Source organism: Patella vulgata, chromosome 1, assembly GCF_932274485.2.
Source record: "Patella vulgata chromosome 1, xgPatVulg1.2, whole genome shotgun sequence".
Lineage (NCBI taxonomy): Eukaryota > Metazoa > Mollusca > Gastropoda > Patellidae > Patella > Patella vulgata.
Genome location: NC_065879.2, coordinates 88,221,105 through 88,233,848, shown reverse-complemented (window position 1 = coordinate 88,233,848; position 12,744 = coordinate 88,221,105). Strand labels below are relative to the sequence as shown.

At 39.9% G+C, this 12,744-nt stretch overlaps 1 non-coding gene across 1 annotated transcript; it reads left to right on the top strand.

Annotated features, from left to right (window-relative positions):
* The first annotated feature begins 806 nt into the window (after positions 1-806).
* On the top strand, positions 807-2,678 carry LOC126832526 (uncharacterized). The gene is made up of 3 exons (XR_008785877.1): positions 807-855; positions 1,656-1,818; positions 2,568-2,678. It is a non-coding gene; the product is annotated as an uncharacterized LOC126832526 (transcript).
* Positions 2,679-12,744: the final 10,066 nt, after the last annotated feature.

Below are 12,744 nucleotides of genomic sequence, written 5' to 3'. Positions count from 1 at the left end.
GAATCGATGACAGACCGTGTGATGAAACGCCACTCGTTAACCATTCGGCAACCAACCCCCTATATGTTTTAACTATTTCATCTAGCAATATTGGTGATTATTTTAACATAATTTTCCTGTATAAATAATTTTATTTATGACCGCTGGCAACGGTCTAGGGATCTTGCAGGCACAAACAAACTCCATCACATAAAGCCTCTCCTTGGAGAATGGCCAAGCTCCTACAGGTCTAACAGGAGAGATGAAGTTGTTTTGTGTCGCTCTCGCATTGGTCATACTTTTTTATCTCATATTTTCATTTTGAAGCGAGAGCCTCAACCGGAATGTGTTCACTGTCATGTTCCTTTGACAGTGAGACACATCTTAATTGAGTGCAAACATCTCAAGTACATTAGATCTAAATACTACCGTTGCCAGTCAGTACGTCAGCTATTTGCTCAACCGGAGCTATATGATAAAGTGCTAACATTTTTAAAAGAGACAAACTTTTATTCTCAATTTTAATTGTATATATTTAATCATGTATATCGTTTTAAATATTTATATGTGTAAAAGATTTGTTATATTTATTTTTAATTATATATTTTCTGTGATATTTGTTTTTATTTACATATATAAATTCAATTATGTGATATTGTTTTAATTTGTCTCGTTAGATTCACCATATGTTTGGCGCAATATAGCCCGGTTGGAGCTGACGTGCCATTAAACAACATTTCATTTCATTTCATTTTAACATAATTTTCCATTGCAGGAGATTACAATATCTGGGTGCACTGAAGCCATTCCGTGATACCTTCGTTTATAATAATTGGATGTATGCTTTAGCTGGTTATATCGTGGAGGTTCTATCAGGTAACACGCCTTTAGCTGGTTCTATCAGGTAACACGCCTTTAGTGGGGTTATATCGTGGAGGCTCTTATCAGGTAACACGCCTTTAGCAGGTTATATCGTGGAGGTTCCATCAGGTAACACGCCTTTAGCTAGTTATATCGTAGAGGTTCTATCAGGTAACACACCTTTAGCAGATCATATCCGTAACAACCGGACAATGGAAACCCCGCCAGTTGACTCAATGACAGACCTTATGATACAACGCGCTAACCATTCGGCCATTCAACCACACTGGACAACACTAAGGCGGCGGGCTTATTACATAACGTGCAGCATTGGTCAACGAAATATCAATTCGTAGATACTGAACGGAATCGAACCATTTTTGGACTGATATTCCTATTAGAGATTCATCATTCACACAATATTGTAGCTTGAAAGGGATTCCTGTAGTGATACAATGACGCATCGAGACTTTAAGCACATTTGGATTGAGTGAAAGCATCTCAAGGATGTTGTATCACATTTGTACTGTTGCAAGTCATTAAACCAATTATTTGACTAACCGGGTCTATATTGTAAGATATTAGATATTTTAAAAGAAACGAGGTTTTGTTATAAATTTTAATTGTACATGAAGATCATTTTCAGTTTTTATTTTCAAATAACCTGTGGTATTTATTTTTTTTTATATGCATATCAATATTTTTGTTTTTTTTTATATGATTTAGCCTGCATCACCTTCACGGCATGTTTGGCGCAATAGAACCTGGTTGGAGCTGACGTGCCACAAGACTCCGTTTCATTTCTTCCATTTCAGGCAATACGTGGGAAGACGAACTAAGGGCGAGAATCTTGGATCCTCTGGAGATGTTAGATACGAGAATAATTGATATAGATATCAATGTTACTGATGACAAGATGGCCAAACCTTATGCAATGGTTGACGACGAGGTCATACCGTCTCCGCCAGAAATATATACGTATGTTGACACTCTACATCAATACTTTTTTTATATTACCAGAAGTGATATCGGACTTTTCTAGTCTATAGGGGGCGAAAATAAAAAGGGGGTCAACGGTATTGAAATGTGGTTTAACGTCCTACTTTTCTGAGCTGATTGGATAACTGAAGACAGGCATACAACATGCAGTGTGCTATGAATGACTTTTTACGTGTTATGAGGCCTTTCTAATAGTTATTATACCAGTGTTAATTATATGTTAATTCGATTGAATCGAACTATGATAGCTAAATCTTACACAATGTATCTTTAACTAAATGTTAAACATACATAAAGCAAGAACTACACCTGTCTATTGCGGGTCTTTTTTAGGCCTAAAATGTTATCTAAATTATTAATTAAACATTAATTAACCTATCCATACCATAATCAACTCTAGATGGCATTGCTAGCATGCGATCTTTAGTGGATTGTGAGTCGATTTACTGTATAACTTACCTTCACGATTTAACGATTAAATGGATAATCGAGACTATGCTGTTTAACGTACTGACTTTAGTAATGATGATAGAGGCTAGGCGGATATTTCTATGCTTAGTTCTTGGTTCATAGCTGATCAATTTGAATGAAATTTTCAGCAAATTCCCTTTACATTATCTCGTTTTTAACTATTATAGTGAGAACTGCCAACTCGTTATCTAATCTTCCATCGTGTATCTTTAATTAATCAGTCTGAGTACTTTAAAGTGTTAATGCTGTGTTTCCAGATTAACTCCAGGGGAACCTGCTGGAGCTATTGCATCTTCAGCTGAAGACATGTCAAAATGGATCCAATTTATCCTAAACAAGGGTAATTTGACTGACGGTCAGATGGTTGCTAATTGGACAATATATAAAGAAGCTTTCCAAGCTCACAATGTTTATTCATCAAGTCTGGAGAAACCCACATTTCCAGTTGCTGATGTAAATGAGGGCTATGGTTACGGATGGTTTCATGGCAACCATGATGGTGAGGAGATTTTACTATTAGTAATAGCAGCTTATTAATGTTAGTAATAATATTACCGGGGGGTAGATGGTCTAGAGTATCGCTCCGTGAGCTCCAAATGGCCGGACACCTCTGGCTTGCTGACGTGATTTCAATCCTAAGGTGTGGGCGTATGTGGCTCTTACAATCCCTGCGCATGCACTGAATACATTAAATTAGGACAACTTGTCTTGGATATCACCCGCGTTGGAGAGAGAGAGAGAGAGAGAGAGAGAGAGAGAGAGAGAGAGAGAGAGAGAGAAATGGGGTTTAACGTCCACTCGACACAAACTAGGTCATTTTGGGACTAACATAATTTTATGGTTTAATATTATTTCAATAATTCGCTTGCGCATAGGGGTCTTTAGCAGTGGGAGGAAACCGGAGGACCCGGAGAAAAGCCACGAGGTTGGACAGGCGACCCTACTCCTTGTCACGTACAACCGGGGATTCGAAACCACGCCAGTTGACTCAGTGACAGGCCTTATGATACAGCGCGCACGTGCTAACCATTAGGCCATCCAATTCCCTTCACCCGCGTTGGAAGCGAACGTTAGGTCCTTGGACCAACCTGAAATAATTGCTAAACCAGTGAATGAATAGGATTTTAAAATTGTAATTGATAACTATTTCTCAGCTTTCAAACGTTGGGGGTAACAGTCCTTGCCACAGGGGTGCCACGGTGGCTAAGTGGGTAAGACGCTGACTCGCTAGCCTGGAGGTCGCGGGTTCGCTCCCGGTGTTGGCCGAGAAAGGTCATCGAGATTTTGCGGCGTGGTTTCTCCTTGTCATTGGTGCAGGACCAAGGGCTTGGCAAGGGACAACGTATAGTCATTCCGATGGGACGAAAAACCAAGGGCCTGTGTACACATTGACGTGCATATTAAAGATCCTTTCACGGTTGGAATTCAATATAAAAGTAGGCCGTAGCGCCGCTGTCCGGGCAAAAATTCCCTCATACCACACTGTATGGCGTATCCCCATCTTCATTAATCAAGTCGGAGCAGAACATTAGGACGTTAAACCCCATTTGATTTTCATTTCATTTCTATGCAGTTGTTCAAAATGAATGAAGGGGGTGGTCTGATTCCGTATTTATATACCAGTTCTCTCCCTTGTATAGGCTTAGATTTATTAAAAGTTTAAAATATTTTGTTTAGGTTACAAGAAATTGTGGCATAGCGGAGGACTGTTTGGATATTCAGCTATGCTATGGATATTTCCGGATTTAGATATAGGTTTCTTTAGCAACATAAATGGACCCGCAGGAGCAGCCGATACATCAAAAGTGTTTACAACAATATTTCCATTTATATTTGATCTGATGATAGAGAAAGAACCTTGGTTAAATAAAACAACGGCGTGTTCATATCCCTCGCCATGGGCTCCGAAATCTCCCAGTAAAAACAACACAGATGACGTAACCAACTTGCCAGTAGATGACGTCAGTCAATTTGTAGGAGAATATGGCCACCGGTTTCTAGGAGATATACAAATTATTGCTCATGGCCAATCACTTTACTTCAATATGACGTATTTACAAGGTACTCTAAACACAACAAAAACGGCAAATGAATTCAAAATGGAAACAAATGGGCAGTTTGCTTTTCTAACCCACCCGGAAAACACCACCAAGCTTCTACCTGTTGTATTTGATACCCAGCGATCCAATCAATATCAACGTCTTACAATAACCTTCGGAGATAATAGTATATTTGAACGTGGTGTGAAATGGACGGATCCGTTACCAATAGCAACCGATGGGTGTGGCAGTTTGTTAGATAATTATTGTAAATTTCATTTATATGTAATCGTTTTGATCTGTATAACTAATCTACTGTAATTTCTTGGATTTCGTTCAGGGTGAAATTATTGAAGATATGTTGTAATGTAATTAACGACCTACTTAAATTGTTATGGAAACAAACGTTATACATACACACCCGCTCGCCCTCCCCACCCCTATATAGATCCGTTTCCTATAGCAATAGACAGGTGGGGCATTTTGTTACCTAATTTTGATACGCTCACCTGGAAATGTGGTCGTATATTGCTGTCGCCCCTTCCGTCCGTCCGTTCGTCCGTCAGTCGTCCACAATTTCTTGTGAATACTCTATAGATTACATTTATCATCTGATTGTTTTGAAATTGATATATGTTGTTTACATTAGTGAGATGAGGAAAAATTTCAATAATTCCGTTAATTTCTTCTATAGTCATTGCCCCTGTTTCACTTTGTTGCACCTTGTGAATGCTCTAACGACAAAGGGGGGTTGGATGGCTGAATGGTTAGCGTGCGCGCGCTGTATCATAAAGTCTGTCATTGAGTCGACTGGCGTGGTTTCGAATCCCCGGCTGTACGTGACAAGGAGTAGGGTCGCCTGTTCAACCTCGTCGGTTTTCTCCGGGTCCTCCGGTTTCCTCCCACTGCTAAAGACCCCTACGCGCAAGCGAATTATTGAAATAAAATTAAACCATATGTTAGTCCCGAAGTGACCTAGTTTGTGTCGAGTGGACGTTAAACCCCATTTCTCTCTCTCTCTCTCTAACGACAAAAGTATGAAATTTATATGCAGTATTTAAATTGGTGAAACAAAGAATCCTATTGAATTTTAGCAATTTTCGTTATTACATCTAGTGTTATGGCCCTTGTTTCACTTTCTTGAACCTTGTGAAGGCTCTCACGACAAAGGTGATCTTCCGATCTCTTTGAAATTTATATGCATCATTTAAATTAGTGAAGCGAAGAAGCCTATTGAATTTCAGCAATTTCCGTTAATTACTTCTAGAGTTGTGACCCTTGTGTCACTCTTTGGTCTTGTGAACGCTCGAGTTCATTCGATCGGTTTGAAATTTATATGCGTTATTTAAATTAGTAAAACGAAAAAGCCTGTCGAATTTCAACATTTTATGTAAATTACTTCCAGAGTTAAGGTCCTTGTTTCAGTTTGTAGAACCTTGTTAGCCCTCAAACAACAAAAACTATTATGCCCCCCCCCCCCCGTCTTTACCTACAGAAGACTAAATATGCGACAACCCTTGTCAACGGCTCAGACGATTTAGCTGCTGTGGGCGTATGTTTCGTTGTAGATTTCATACAAATGTAATTGTATTCACCCTCTCTCTCAGAATGAAATTCTTGAATATATTACAATGTAATAATCTATTGAAAGCCTTATATATATTTTTTTCTCAAAATGATTATATTTTTTTCTCAAAATGATCATATTTTTTCAAAATGATTATATTTTTTCAAAATGATTATATTTTTTCAAAATGATTATATTTTTTCAAAATGATTATATTTTTTCAAAATGATTATATTTTTTCAAAATGATTGAAATTTTTTTTTAAAATGATTATATTTGTTTTTAAAATGATTATATTTTTTCAAAATGATTATATTTTTTCAAAATGATTATATTTTTTTCAAAATGATTATATTTTTTTCAAAATGATTATTATTTTTTTTTTAATGAATATATATTTTCTTCAACATGATTATATTTTTTCGAAATTATTATATTTTTTTAAAAACAGGATTTTAAAACAATCAAATTTAATAAAATTCAACTTCGCAAATTGCTCAACTTTTTTTTCCAGTCATGATCAATGGCCCCCTAAACCCCCTGACCCAACCCGGAAGGCATGGAAATCAAAACACGAAATGAAATGGGATTTAACTTCCTACTGTTCTGCTCTGACTGGGCTAATGAAGAATGGCACACGCCATACAGTGTGCTATGAGGGGAAATTTTGCCAGGACAGCGGCACTACGGCCTACTCTTATATAGAGTTCCAACTGTCAAGGGATCTTTTACGAGCAAGCCAATGTGTACTCGGGACCTTAGTTAATCGTCCCATCTGAATAACTAGACGGCTGTCCTTGTCAAAGGGGGTCACGGTGGCTAAGTGGGTAAGACGCTGGCTCGCTAGCCTGGAGTTCGGGTGTTCGATCCCTGCATTGGCCGAGAAAGTTAATCCAGATTTTCCGGCGTGGTTCCCCCTTGTCAGTGATGCAGGACGGAGGGCCTGACAAGGACAGCTGTCTAGTCATTCGGATGATACGAAAACCCGAGGTCCCGTGTACACATTGGCGTGCACGTAAAAGATCCCTTGACAGTTGGAATTCGATATATGAGTAGGTCGTAGTGCCGCTGTCCGGGCAAAATTTCCCTCATTGAACACTATATGGCGTATGTCCGTCTTCATTAGCCCAGTTCGGAGCAAAACAGTAGGACGTTAAACCCCATTTCATTTCATTTTGTCCTTGCCAAGCCCTCCGTCCTGCACCACTGACAAGGAGAAACCACACAACAGGCACGGCGCATTGGATGATTGGGTTGGGGGGTGTGTGTGGGGGGGGGGGACGAATGGTTAACGCGTGCTTTTGGATCATTAGGTCTGTCATTTAGTTGAGTGGTCTGGTTTTTTCCCGCCTGTACATGAAAAGAATAATATCACCATTCCAACCTCGTGGGTTTTTTTTTTGGTTTCCTCCCACTGCTAAAGATTCTTCGCGCAAGCGAATTAATGAAAAACAATTGAACCATAATGTTAATCCCGAAATGACCTAGTTTGTGTCGTCGAGTGGAAGTTAAATCCCATTATTTTTTTCCCTTTGACCATGCCTAGAAAACAAAATCGGAATGGTATAGAAGCCTATACCTACCATTTGTAATTTCTACTTTTCGCCCCTTCAAAACACGAAAAGTCGAAAAGTAGAAGTTACGACAAAGCCCAAAAGCGACTCGAAAATAGGAAATTAAGAAATATTACACCGCGTTTTAACAGCACCCCTCGTTTTTTCCTAATTTCTTATTTTCGACTTTCATTTTGGTACACAAGCCAAACTGCAAGTCGAAAATAAGAAATTACGAATGGTAGTTATAGGCTTCCATAGAATGGTTGACCCCTTCAATATTGTTATCAGATGATTGTGACATGATGGTAGGGTGACCCATGTACTCACAGAAATACAGTCCACCGCTGAAAGTTCGAGACTACCACTGAAGCGTGCACATTCGCCGTGCCGAGACCAACTTTCTGACAGTATGATACTATAAATAGCCATGGCACGTGCAATTCTCTACAAATCTATCAACTATTACAGCCGTAAAAAATTTATTTGTTGACGATTTTGAATAGCAGTAAAATTAAGCTTCTTGGTTATTACAGCAGATTTAGAAATTACGTTCGTTTCATTTTTTAAATCGCTTTATCATTTACTGTACCGTTAAGAGCGGCATCTTTTGGTTTAGTACAAATAATATCTCTGAATCACTCGGGTTAGACAGGAACATGATACTAGTAGTAGTTTCATTTTACTTTTACAAGCTTCTTAAAACGATTGTTGAGCTACCTAACGTGCTTATTTCTAAATTCAATTTCTTGTTCTAGCTTTCTGTTATGTTTCGTAAAAAAGTAGTCTTGATTATCCCGACCTGTCAATCAGACGTAGAATGATCGATAGACTGGTTAAGCGAGACTAATTTCAAAACAAGGGCACGTAACCTATCTTTTACTCATAAGTGTCTGGATGTTATGGACGCCTCTTGGAACCAGTTTTCAGTCTATTATTTATACGTGATTAATGGTCATAGCTTATTAAGTACAACATGATCGTTTATTTAGTGACTATAATTGTGTGAAACTGATTTGAGGCTTGGTATATATATAAATATTGTGGCGTAATTGTCGAGATATATGGAGATATTTATTTATGGTGGGTCACCCTAATGATGGGTTGTTGTTGTAAAGATTAAAATAGCTAAATCTAACTCAATATCATCCAAAATCTTCGACATTGAAAACACGATTTATTTGTCGGTTTAAATCAACATTGAGGTTGTGATCTTACCGGGAAAAGATGGCCTTCTGTTATCCAATATTTAAGACAAAATAAACATTTTACAATTGGTACACGAATCGTGTAGCATAAGGCGTTTCAGCGCTGTTTGTAATAAGGGATTCGAAAAACGAGGCTAGGCATATTCCACAAGTCATGTCAAACGGTGACGCTATATTCTTATCTGGAGAGCATGCCTAATAGATACTATCGGCGTAGACTGGAATAACCAGACGCTAGAGATTGAAATTCGATTGAGAATACTGGCGTATTTCGCCGAACCTAACTGATTAGAAATTACAGTAAAAATAGAAACGATTGGATGTAAATCAATTTATATACATTCATATTATATTATTGTATGCGTGGCGACCCATGTGTATCAATTCCTAGGTCCCAAATATTAGCGATTTAGCTCCTTTAAGGTTATCGGAATGTTAAATAAATTAATGTTATAAGCCATGGAATGAAATGAATTTGACATTGTAGTCACTGGGTAGACATACAATCACACCTGTGTTGTTGTAAAGATTACGGTCATTGGAATATTCAAGGCATATGTTATAGGCCAGTAATTCTCAACCAGTGTGCCGCAAGATCTTCCTAAGTGTGCCGCGAAATTTTGAACGGCACACTAAGAAAATGTGAAAAACCACGTGATCCCAACTGAGTATTCATTTGTGTCTACTGATAAGTTCATAGCTGTGTTTTTCTTTATTTAGTTTGAGTCACTCTATGTGTCTATAACTATTCTGTACCTACGGTTGTATGTCGTCCATGACTTGCCATGTTTTTATTTTGCAAAATTCGAATATTTTTCATATATATATATATATTTAGCCAGATGTGCCGCTATCTTTTCATGTGTTCCAAGGTGTGCCATTGGCAAAACAAGGTTGAAAACCACTGTTATAGGCCAAGAAATGGCATGGATTTTAACATTGAAATCAATCGGCGTGAGAATTACTAGTCTTACTCCTGATCAAATATTTCGAGTTGTCTCCCGTTAGTGTCCTGTTAAATAAATGAAGACATTACGTCTACGTATAAAGAAGGGTACAGAAATGAAATTGAGTTTAACGTCCAAAAGAAGAGGGGCTTACTCCATTTTATCCGGTGAGCGGCACTGCAACCTACTCTTATGTCGAATTCCAACTGTCAAAGGTTCTTTTAATTGCGCGCCAATATATACACGAGACCTCGGTTTATCGTACCATCCGAACGACTATACATTGTCCTTTGTCCTCTGTTCTGTACAACTGCAAGGGGGGAACCCCGCCGGGAAATTCCGATAAACTTCTCGATCAACACCGAGATCGAACACGGGCCCTCCAGTTTAGCAATCCAGCGCCTTACTGAATGGGGGGTTGGGTGGCCGAATGGTTAGCACGTGCGCCCACTGTGTCATAAGGCCTGTCATTGAGTCAACTGGTGGGGTTTCGAATCCCCAGTTGTACGTAACAAGGAGTAGGGTCGCCTTCCCAACCTCGTGGGTTTTCTACGGCTCCTCCCGTTTCCTCCCACTGCTAAAGACCCCTACGCGCAAGCGAATTATTGAAATAAAATTAAACCATATGTTAGTCCCGAAATAACCTGGTCTGTGTCGAGTGGACGTTAGCCCATCTCTCTCTCTCTCTCACTCCCTCTCTCTCTCTCACCTTACTGATTGAGCCACAGCGGCCTCCTCCCACGAAAGAAGTTAGTAACTAGTGTTTATTTTAAATGTCTCAGGCAGTGTTTCTGTGTACTATGTGTCCCTTATAACCTTGTCAATCGTCGAATAAATATACATATGAATAATTATATATAACTTTGATGTGCGTGTTCAATTTTTGATGAAGAGGAAACGTGTTGATTGTGACGTGTCCTCTGATAGGTCAATACGCTATCATTATGCGCATGACGTTTGAAACCTGTCAAATCAAATTGTGACAAATAGAACATATTATACTTCAAACGAACTTCTCTCAAATGATTCAGTAACTTTGGCATATTGTGGGTGTTGGGACGACCCTATATAATGGAAATAAAAATACAGTTAAGATATGACCGTCGGGAGAAGCGGACTTTAAACAACAACCAACATATTTATTACACTAAAAGTCATAGACGGATGGAATTCGACATAGGTCGTAGGGTAGCGCCGCTGTCCGTGCAAAATTGCCTTCATTAGGACTTAAACCCCATTTAATTTCAATTTTAAATATACTTTATAAAGTGAATCCATACTCACCCAAAATTTATTAAATACTTTTATAAACCTGCCTTACGTATTCTCCAGCTAGATTATCGCTTAGGCTATACCCCTACGCGCAAGCGAATTATTGAAATAAAATTGAACCATGTGTTAATCCCGAAATGACCTAGTTTGTGTCGAGTGGACGTTAAACTTCATTTTTCTCTCTCTCTCGCTTAGGCTATAAAACTTGACACCTTCAGTACTTGTCTACGATATCACCTTAGGTGGAAGTGGACGTAAAACCCCAGAAACGAACGAACGTTCGGGCCAACATTCACTGTTCACATTCAGTACTGGGGGGGGGGGGGCCTAGTGGTTAGCACGTGCGCGCTGTATCATGAAGCCTGTCATTGAGTCAACTGGCGTGGTTTCGAATCCCCGGTTGTACATGACAAGGAGTAGGGCCGCCTGTCGAGCCTCGTGGGTTTTCTCCGGGTCCTCTGGTTTCATCCCACTGATAAAGACCCCTACGCGCAAGCGAATTATTGAAATAAAATTAAACCATATGTTAGTCCCGAAATGACCTAGTTTGTGTCGAGTGGACGTTAAACCCCATCTCTCTCTCTCTCACTCTTTCAGTACAAACCGCGATTCGTTTTTAGTTTATCGCTGCGTTGGCGTAGACAGTTCATTGGGATTTTCCGGTCTGGTTCACCATTGTCTGTAATGCAAGACAGAGGGCCTGGCAAGGGACAATGTATAGTCGTTCGAATGAGACGAAAACCAGTGGTTCCGTGTGCACATAATCGTGCACGTAAAAGATCCCTTGACAGTTGGAATACGATATAACAGTAGGCTGTAGCGCCGCTGTCCGGGAAAAATGGTGGGGGTCACGGAGGCTAAGTGGGTAAGACGCTGGCTCGCTAGCCCGGAGGTCGGGTGTTCGATCTCTGCATTGGCAGAGAAAGTTCATCCAGATTTTCCGACGTGGTTCCCCTTTGTCAGTGATGCAGGACGGAGGGCCTGCCAAGGACAGATGTCTAGTCGTTCGGATGGGACGAATAGCCGAGGTCCGTGTACACGTGGGCGTGCACGTAAAAGATCCCTTGACAGTTGGAATTCGATATAAGAGTAGGCCGTAGTGCCGCTGTCCGGGCAAAATTTCCCTCATAGCACACTGTATGGCCTATGCCCGTCTTTATTAGTTGAATCAGAACAGTAGGACGTTAAACTCCATTTCATTTTCATTTCGTTTTTTTTTCTTTCCATACCATCCGAATGGACTAGACATCGTTCCGTGTTGGGCCCTGCACTCTGCACCACTGACAAGGTGAAACCACGGTGGAACAACCCGCGGTGACCAGAACTCTCCAGACAGCCCATGCCATTTATGCCGTAGTGGTAGTAGTTGATTAACGTCTCGCCAGTTATAAATACATCACATTCATAAAATAATATACCACGGATTAAAAAAACTGTCATTCATTCAGAATTACGAGAGACGATTTGTACTTTGAGTCAACTGACGCGGTTTCGATTCCCCGGCTGTACGTGGCAAGGTGTAGGGTCACCTGTCCAACCTCGTGGGTTTACTCCAGGTCCTCCGGTTTCTTTACACTGCTAAAGACCCCTATGCGCAAGGGAATTATTGAAATGAAATTGAACAGTGTGTTAGTCACGAATTGACCTAGTTTGTGTCGAGTGGACGTTAAACACCCCCCCCCCCCTCTGAACCACTGACAAGGGGAAACCACGCCGGAATGACCCGCGGCGACCAAACTCCCCGAAACAGCCCGTGTCATTTATGTCAGTTAGTTGGACAACCCCACACAATGAAACCTGACACTAACTTCAGACACAAAAAAATACAAACAATTACAAGCCGTTCAA